The 8,066-nt window shown below is 55.8% G+C and overlaps 1 pseudogene; it reads left to right on the forward strand.

Moving 5' to 3' along the window:
• Positions 1 to 7,543, forward strand: part of LOC103590927 — a 44,872-nt pseudogene extending 37,329 nt beyond the window's left edge.
• Positions 7,544 to 8,066: the final 523 nt, after the last annotated feature.

Below are 8,066 nucleotides of genomic sequence, written 5' to 3' on the forward strand. Positions count from 1 at the left end.
CTCAGCCAGTGAGCGGCCGGTCTGTATGTGGGATCCGAACCTTCGGTGGGAGCGCCGCCGCGCTTCCCAAGCGGCGCACTGTAGCAGTGCGCCACCAGGACGGCCAAGAATTTGTTTCTAAGGCGGGGTCCACACCTGCTTTGCTAGTTCACCAATCCCTATCCCCACCCCCTGTGCCCCACAGGGTCAGCCCCAAACCCCACCTACTTATTATGGGGATTTCTGGAGAGGCAGCTTGTTTTGCAGGAACCTGCCAAGGCAGGGCCTAGCCTCAGGCTCAGGGTGTGAGGGCTCAGCCAGCAGCACAGAGAGGTCCTGCGGTGGGAGTGGGGGTCTTTGGGGCCCCATTCTTCATCACAGCACCAGACTGATGGGAGGAACCAAGCAGATGGGCCCCGGAGGAGTCAGGGTGGGGCAATGCCAAGTGCAAGGAGCTGAGGGTGTGAGGGCTCAGCCAGCAGCACAGAGAGGTCCTGCGGTGGGAGTGGGGGTCTTTGGGCCCCCTTCTTCATCACAGCACCAGACTGATGGGAGGAACCAAGCAGATGGGCCCCGGAGGAGTCAGGGTGGGGCAATGCCAAGTGCAAGGAGCTAGGAGCGCAGGGAGAAGTGAAGCAACAGGTGTGGGTGGAGGCTGGGTGCTGGGAGACAGGCAGAGGGGTGGGAGGTGGTGTGCGGTGCAGAGCGTGAGAAGGTGGATGTTGAGCACTGCAGCCTGCTGGGGCTCACAGGGGCCCTCCCCTACTCACTCTGCCGCGCCTCTCCTTTGCTTCCATCCACCCATCACTAGCCCCTAGGCCTCCCTGGAGGGGAAGGAAGGGCCCCTTCCTCATGGTGTCTCAGTGCGGAAATAGTGGCTAATACCACTTGTTGCTAGGCAGCCAGACCTCTTACAATTAGGCACATCAGGAATTGGGAATTCAGAGCATCACTTAGTTTTCCACGTTGGAATGAGTTACACGGAGCTTTGGAGGCCCAAGTCGGGTCCATTCCAAATTCCCAGTAGTGGCCACAGTGCCGGTGAGGACAAAACACTAAGGTAAGGGCGATGGCCCCTGCTTAGTGAACCCCTACTGTGTGCCAGATGCAGGGCTGCTGAAGGAGCATGGACTTCGGCAGCAGAGACCTGGGGGCAATTCTCAACCCTGCCTCTTCCTTGCCACGGGACCTTGGGTGAGTCACTTAACCACCGTGAACCTCCATTTTCTCATCAGTAAAGTAGAGTTAATAATGGCACCTACCCCTGAATGTTACTGTGAGGCTTCACCGAGGATACACTAAGAACCGACACCATCAAGCACTTGCCTCGTGTCAGACATTTGCAAAGCCCTTTATCTACATTACCTCATTTCGGCCTCTGAGGTGGGCTCTGATGTGACCTCAGTTCACAGATGGGGACATGGAGGCTCGGAAGGGTTAGGTCGCCTAAGTTACACTAGCGAGTGCTCCTAGTGAGTGGCAGAGCTGTCTGCTCCCAAGGCTGCAGGCTCACTTGCCACGCTATGCTGTGTCTTAATGCCACAGGCCTTATGGCGAGGCTGATTGGTGGCAGAAAATTGAGGGGTGACAACTTTTCGGTTTTAGCCTCCTCAGCCCACAGCCCTGGCCCTTGCAGAACTCAGCCACAGGACTCTGGGGTGGGTGGACGAGGCAGGGAGGGCCTGTCGCAGGAGGGGCCGGTGGGAGGGCAGGTGGGCTGGGCCCCAACATTTGCTAATTTGGGCTCCTCTGCCTCCCAAACTCTGCCAGGGAAGCCACGCTGACAGGTGTCAGCTGCTGAGGTGTCAGGCCCTGACTCCACAACCCACGGCCTTACGAGGCTTAGCTCCTCTGGCCAGACACTTCCCTCCTTTGTGCTGTGGCCTCCCAAACCCTGGGAGTAGTGAGCCTAGAGGCTGGAACGCCCTACCGGGCCTCCTCCTTTCATGACACCCACCCCAGGTCCCCCCTTTCCTGGGCTTGCCCTTCCTCCCTAGAGCTGGCCATCCCTGGTCCTCATTTCTTCTCCTCCTGCCCAGTGTTCCCTCAGTTTTCTGTCAGAAGATCTGAGAGGGCACCGGCCACAGAGGCCGTTCTCTCGAGGCCTGGCTTCTAGCCAAGGCTGACTCGGTCTCTCCCCATCCTTTAAAAGAGGCAAAAGGAAGGCTGTTAGCCTTGTCCCAGGGAGGGAGGTCCTGGGGTAGGGGACGGGGTGGTGAGTCCCCATGGAAGCCAGGCTCACCCTCGGTTCACTGCGTACTCCTCACCCAGCTTACAAACGAGGCAGCCACGGTCCCGAGAGGACACTGTAGCTGGGTCAATTCTGCGGTGAGCCTAAATCGAGGCTGGTGTTTAGAAGCCTGCGGCAAGGTTAGGGCTGATGCCAGGAGGGGCAACTGAGGCAGGCTCGCTGGTGCGGTATAGAGCAGGGCTTGGAGGGGAAGCTGGCTTAGACATTAGCACAAGGTCAGTTTTAGCATTTTGCGTGCCATGTGTGAAATGGATAAACAGAGGGCCAGCGACTACCTCGGTAACCCAAATGAGAGAATAGGGAGCAAGAAGAGGAAGATTCTAGGAGGCGAGGGCCAGGGCTGCCAGGCACAGCTGTGTAGATTGTCCCCCTCACAAGAGCGCCGGCCCGGCTGGGTGAGGTGGCTGACGTGCAGCCCACACCTGCCTGCAGCAGCCATTTACCTGTGGGGCTGCAGCCGCCTGGAGGTGGAGCTGTTTTCCAATATGCACAAAGGGCCCCTGTGGCCACTGGAGTCTCTGTTAGTGCTTATATTAGGTTTAAGAAGAGGGATAGTGCTAGGATTAGAACTGGGCTAACACTAGGGTTAGGGAAGTGACTCTGCTGTAGGGGCAGCGTGACAGCACTGGGCTGGGAGTTGGAAGACCTGACTCACTCATTGCTTGGCTTCTCCCCTCTGGGCCTCGGTTTCCTCATGGGCACACTGATTGGACTGAACCATCTTCCTGCTCTGACGTCCTGTGATCCTCTCAGCAAGATCGGAGCTGACTTTCAGGAAGGCCAGGCACTGGTGGGGCTGGGTGCTGGCTGGGGAAGGGTGAGGCTCTGCCTCAGGGTTGCCTTGCCCTGGGGACACTCAACCAGGGCTGGTTCTTCTCACTGACCCTCTCAAGCCCACCGATTTCCTGGCGGGTCCCAAGCACAGACTGAACCGTGAAGTCCCAGGACAAGCAAAGTGCTGGAGAGCATATTAGTTTCTTATTGCTGCTGTAACAAATCGCCATAAACTTGTGATTTAAAAGAACACTTTTTTTTTTTTAGAAAGATGACCGGTAAACTTATTGCTGCTGTAACAAATCGCCATAAACTTGTGATTTAAAAGAACACTTTTTTTTTTTTTAGAAAGATGACCGGTAAAGGTATCTTAACCCTTGACTTGGTGTCGTCAGCACCACGCTCATCCCTCAGCTCCCCAGTTCCTCCTCTGATCCCCAGCTGTCGTTTGGCTGGTGCCTGCCTTTATTTTCTATCCCAACCCCTCTAGTTAGAATCCTGTGCCCCCAACTCCCACAACTTCCCAGACCCTGTCCTTTCTCCCTGGCAGCCTTCCAGCATGGAAGTTTCCCATCGTTGACCTGACCAGAGCCACCTCTCTAAGGCAATGGAGCATCGCAGGGCAGGGCCTTTACCCCTCTGTGGGCACTTGGGAGCATGTGTCCTCAGGATGCCCCTCCCCACCAACTCTCCCCCTTCCAGACAGAAAGCATGGCTCCAGCTCCCAACCCTCCTCTGCCTGCAAGGCCTCTCTCTGGCCTCCAAGAGGGGTCAGTGTCCTGCTTGCCTGGCCCTAGCCTGGGATCCTGGCCCATGAGGTGACCGACTATAATAGCCACAGGATTAACATAGCAGGCATTGTCTTACTCTGACTATAGGGTGGGTATTATGTGTTCATCACTGTCCTAAAAATATCCAGTAAACAGGTGCAGCCCCTACAGCACCAGCCCCCTGGAATCTGTTGGCTTCTGGCTGGAGACGAAGGAGAGGGGTGAGGTGTGTTCATGTCGCCGAGTTCCAGACATGGGACTCGGGGTGCTATTGGAACCTGGGGAACCTAACTAGATTCCAGCAGACCCACGTGGTGGGGGACGTGGAGCATCTGCAGACCCTCAGACTTCCATGAGCACAGAGGTGTCTTAGCCTTTTCCTGCTTCTAGAGGCGCCTGCATTCCTTGGCCTGTGGTCACACCTCCGTCTTCAAGGCCAGCAGCGTAGCATCTTTTCTCTTCTCTGCCTCCGCTTTCTTTGCCACTTCTCCTCTAACAAACCTGATCTCACACCCCACTCAGTTTTGTAAGGGACCCTTCTGATTACATTAGCCCCACCCAGATAGTCCAGGATAATCTCTCCACCTCCTGCCTCCGCTTTCTTTGCCACTTCTCCTCTAACAAACCTGATCTCACACCCCACTCAGTTTTATAAGGGACCCTTCTGATTACATTAGCCCCACCCAGATAGTCCAGGATAATCTCTCCACCTCTGCCTTCTTAAGTCAATCACATCTGCAAAGTTCCATTGCCCTATGAGGTAACATTCACATTTTCTCTATGGCACGGGCATCTTTGGGGAGCCCTTATTCACCGTACCCCAGGGAGTTCCGTCTGGGGTTCTGGCAGGGTCATGAGCACTGTTTCTGGCTCTGTGTGTGGGAAGGCCCCCTTGGCTAGGTGAGAGCATCTGTGCCATGGCTCCGGGACAGCTGTCTCTGCTCTGCAGGCAGAATGGGAAGTGGGTGGCCTGGTCCCTGGGCAGATGTGTGCTGAAAAAGGGTGACCTCTTCTGGGAGGAGGGCAGGAGAAAGGCTACAGAGGCACACTTGGCTGGCACAAGTGGAGCAGCAGGACTGTGACTTACAGTTGGGTGTGGGCAGCCTCTCGCCAGAGACCACTGGGGCTTGCAGACAGGCTCCAGAGGCCTTGCACCCACTCCATACACGAAGGGAGACTGGGGCAGGTGTAGGACATGGGGTGTAACAGTCTTGTTTTTTCAGGCCACCTTTGAGTGGACAGCAGGAGAGAGGCCCGAGAGAAGTCTCAGAGGGCCAAGGCCTTCCCTCCACACCTGAACCGGGCCGCAGGTCAGGGAGGATCTGAGGGAGGTGAGCTGGATGCTGGATGCCACGTGGTGTGGAGGGACAGTGGGGGTGGAGGCGGGACACTGGGGCCCCACTCTGCCCAGCAGGGTCTGAGGATGAATAACACCCCAAGACCTCAGAGTCCTTGGGTGTTCCTGCAGAGGGGAGGGCCCACGGGGTGGGCTGTGCTCACTATGTCTAACATCTGCTCGCCCACGTTTTAGGCTTGTCAACCCTCTTTTGCTCTTCTGTTTGTCAATCTGTTCTCTTTATTTTTCCTTTTCAGAAAGCAAGATTATTCATGCAGACAATTCATTTTTTTGTGTGTATATTAAGGTCTTGTAAGAAAGTTATTGTGTGAATTATAAACATAAGAAGCCAATGCAGTAAACTCCAGGAGACTCATCCCTCAGCTCCCCAGTTCCTCCTCTGATCCCCAGCTGTCGTTTGGCTGGTGCCTGCCTTTATTTTCTATCCCAACCCCTCTAGTTAGAATCCTGTGCCCCCAACTCCCACAACTTCCCAGACCCTGTCCTTTCTCCCTGGCAGCCTTCCAGCATGGAAGTTTCCCATCGTTGACCTGACCAGAGCCACCTCTCTAAGGCAATGGAGCATCGCAGGGCAGGGCCTTTACCCCTCTGTGGGCACTTGGGAGCATGTGTCCTCAGGATGCCCCTCCCCACCAACTCTCCCCCTTCCAGACAGAAAGCATGGCTCCAGCTCCCAACCCTCCTCTGCCTGCAAGGCCTCTCTCTGGCCTCCAAGAGGGGTCAGTGTCCTGCTTGCCTGGCCCTAGCCTGGGATCCTGGCCCATGAGGTGACCGACTATAATAGCCACAGGATTAACATAGCAGGCATTGTCTTACTCTGACTATAGGGTGGGTATTATGTGTTCATCACTGTCCTAAAAATATCCAGTAAACAGGTGCAGCCCCTACAGCACCAGCCCCCTGGAATCTGTTGGCTTCTGGCTGGAGACGAAGGAGAGGGGTGAGGTGTGTTCATGTCGCCGAGTTCCAGACATGGGACTCGGGGTGCTATTGGAACCTGGGGAACCTAACTAGATTCCAGCAGACCCACGTGGTGGGGGACGTGGAGCATCTGCAGACCCTCAGACTTCCATGAGCACAGAGGTGGGCCCTGCTGCTACTACCATCGTCTCAGCCCAGGAATGCTCACCGGAGTCCGCCTGCAACACCGTTTGTATCACTCCCACGTCCAGACCTCCTCCTGTCCCACGTGTACCAGAGCCACGAAAATTCCGGACAGTCAAGTCTTTAGCCCCTTTAGGCTTTTGGAGCATGGGCTTGGGGACCTGATTTCTACATTTCCTGTGAGAGACATAGGGTCAGCACAACAGTCCTCTTCCCCTAGCCCCTGCTGGCCCCTCCAGGCTTCCCAATGCCCTCAACATAGCCCCTTGCTCTTCCTAATTCCCCCTCCCTGGTCCCGTCTCTGCTCAGTCCCCACATCTGGTTGTTCATTCTCTCCCTTTCTGTGACTTGGGTCTCCCTAGGTGGGCACTGTTTTGACTCAGTGGGTGACCTGTGTGTGCACACGACTTGTGTGTGCTTCTGAGTCATGTCCACATGTGTCTCTGAGCCCGTGTGCCTGTTGTGTGTACTGCTCTGCATGTGGGGTGGGGTGGGGGGTGGGGAGGAGGGGCAGCGGGAGGGGGCAGCGGGGCTGTTCTATTTTTACTGGCCAGTTGCTGTCGGACACAGTTTTCATAGCCTCCCTCGGCTCTGCCCCTCACAGTCTGCGGTCTGCAGCGAGGCACGGCCAGCCCAGTTCCACAAGCACAGAACAAGGTAAGTGTCTGCAGCCCAGGACTTCAGACCTGGGTGATCCCAGGCAGAGGACCTGGGGCTTCTGTTTAAGGAGAAAGCAAGGTCTTGGAAATGGAGGATGACGTTTCTTGCCTATGCAATTGGATTTGTTTGTAGAACACTCCTAAAATACTCCCACAGCGTTTTGTCCCCCAGAATGGCATCTCTTCTGCAAAACTGTTGTGGGAGGTGAAGGCTTCCCCTGGCCATTTTGAGGCTGGGAGCCAGGAGCAGAATTTCCCACCAGGTTCCTCAGGAGCCCCAGGGCAGAGCCTAGTGTATGTTCTCCTCATGTCTTCACACCGGGCCACCCAGCAGGTCACAGGAGGGAGAAGGCACCGAGGGGAAGGGAGTAGCACTGGGGACCAGAGAGCCGGGGCAGAGGGGCTGCATTTAGAAGTTTAGGAAGAGCTTAGTGAGGAAGAAAAATGAGCAACACCTTGCAGTGGAAGAGCCTAGAAAACGGGACCAGAGCCCCTGCTGACTGAGGAAACCATCTTGCTTCTTTGATCTTTGTCTTCGAGGGACGCTCTCAGCTCCCTTTACCCATCCAGCTGTGCGAGCAGACGCGAGCAGGTGCAGGTAGACTGCCAAGCCCTCTGCACCACTCCTGGCTCCGAGGAGCAGAAGTAGCTGTCGGGGGTCCTCTTGGGGGAAGGCAGATGGTGACAGCATTTGGGGTTGGGGCACCAGCGCCGGTGAACACATAAGCCAGGGCAATATCTACATGTGATCCGTGGCTGGGGGACGGGGGGTGGTGTTGGTGGCTTCTAACTGTGTTGGGGGCTGAAGGCAGAACCTGCCTCCAGGTTTGGGCGCCACAGTCCCACAGCCGTTCTGAGATTAGGCTTTCCTGTTCAGAGCTCAAGATGGGGTGTGGTATGTGGCAGACAGCCCCCAGCCACAGGCTGGGGAGTGCAACCCCTGTTAACTGTCTGCCAAGGAGGACAGGGATGCCCTTGAACTGGGTCCTAGATCAGGGAGTGGGGAGCCTTACTGATATTTGAGTCCCTGATTATTAGATTATTAAGAGATCAGATTATTAGATTATTAAGAGATCAGTTCCTTTCCCTACACACACACACACACACACACACACACACACACACACACACACACACACACACACAATCACTTACGCACTCATATTTATACA

The sequence above is a fragment of the Galeopterus variegatus genome, unplaced genomic scaffold (genome assembly GCF_000696425.1).
Source record: "Galeopterus variegatus unplaced genomic scaffold, G_variegatus-3.0.2 Scaffold895, whole genome shotgun sequence".
Taxonomy (NCBI): domain Eukaryota; kingdom Metazoa; phylum Chordata; class Mammalia; order Dermoptera; family Cynocephalidae; genus Galeopterus; species Galeopterus variegatus.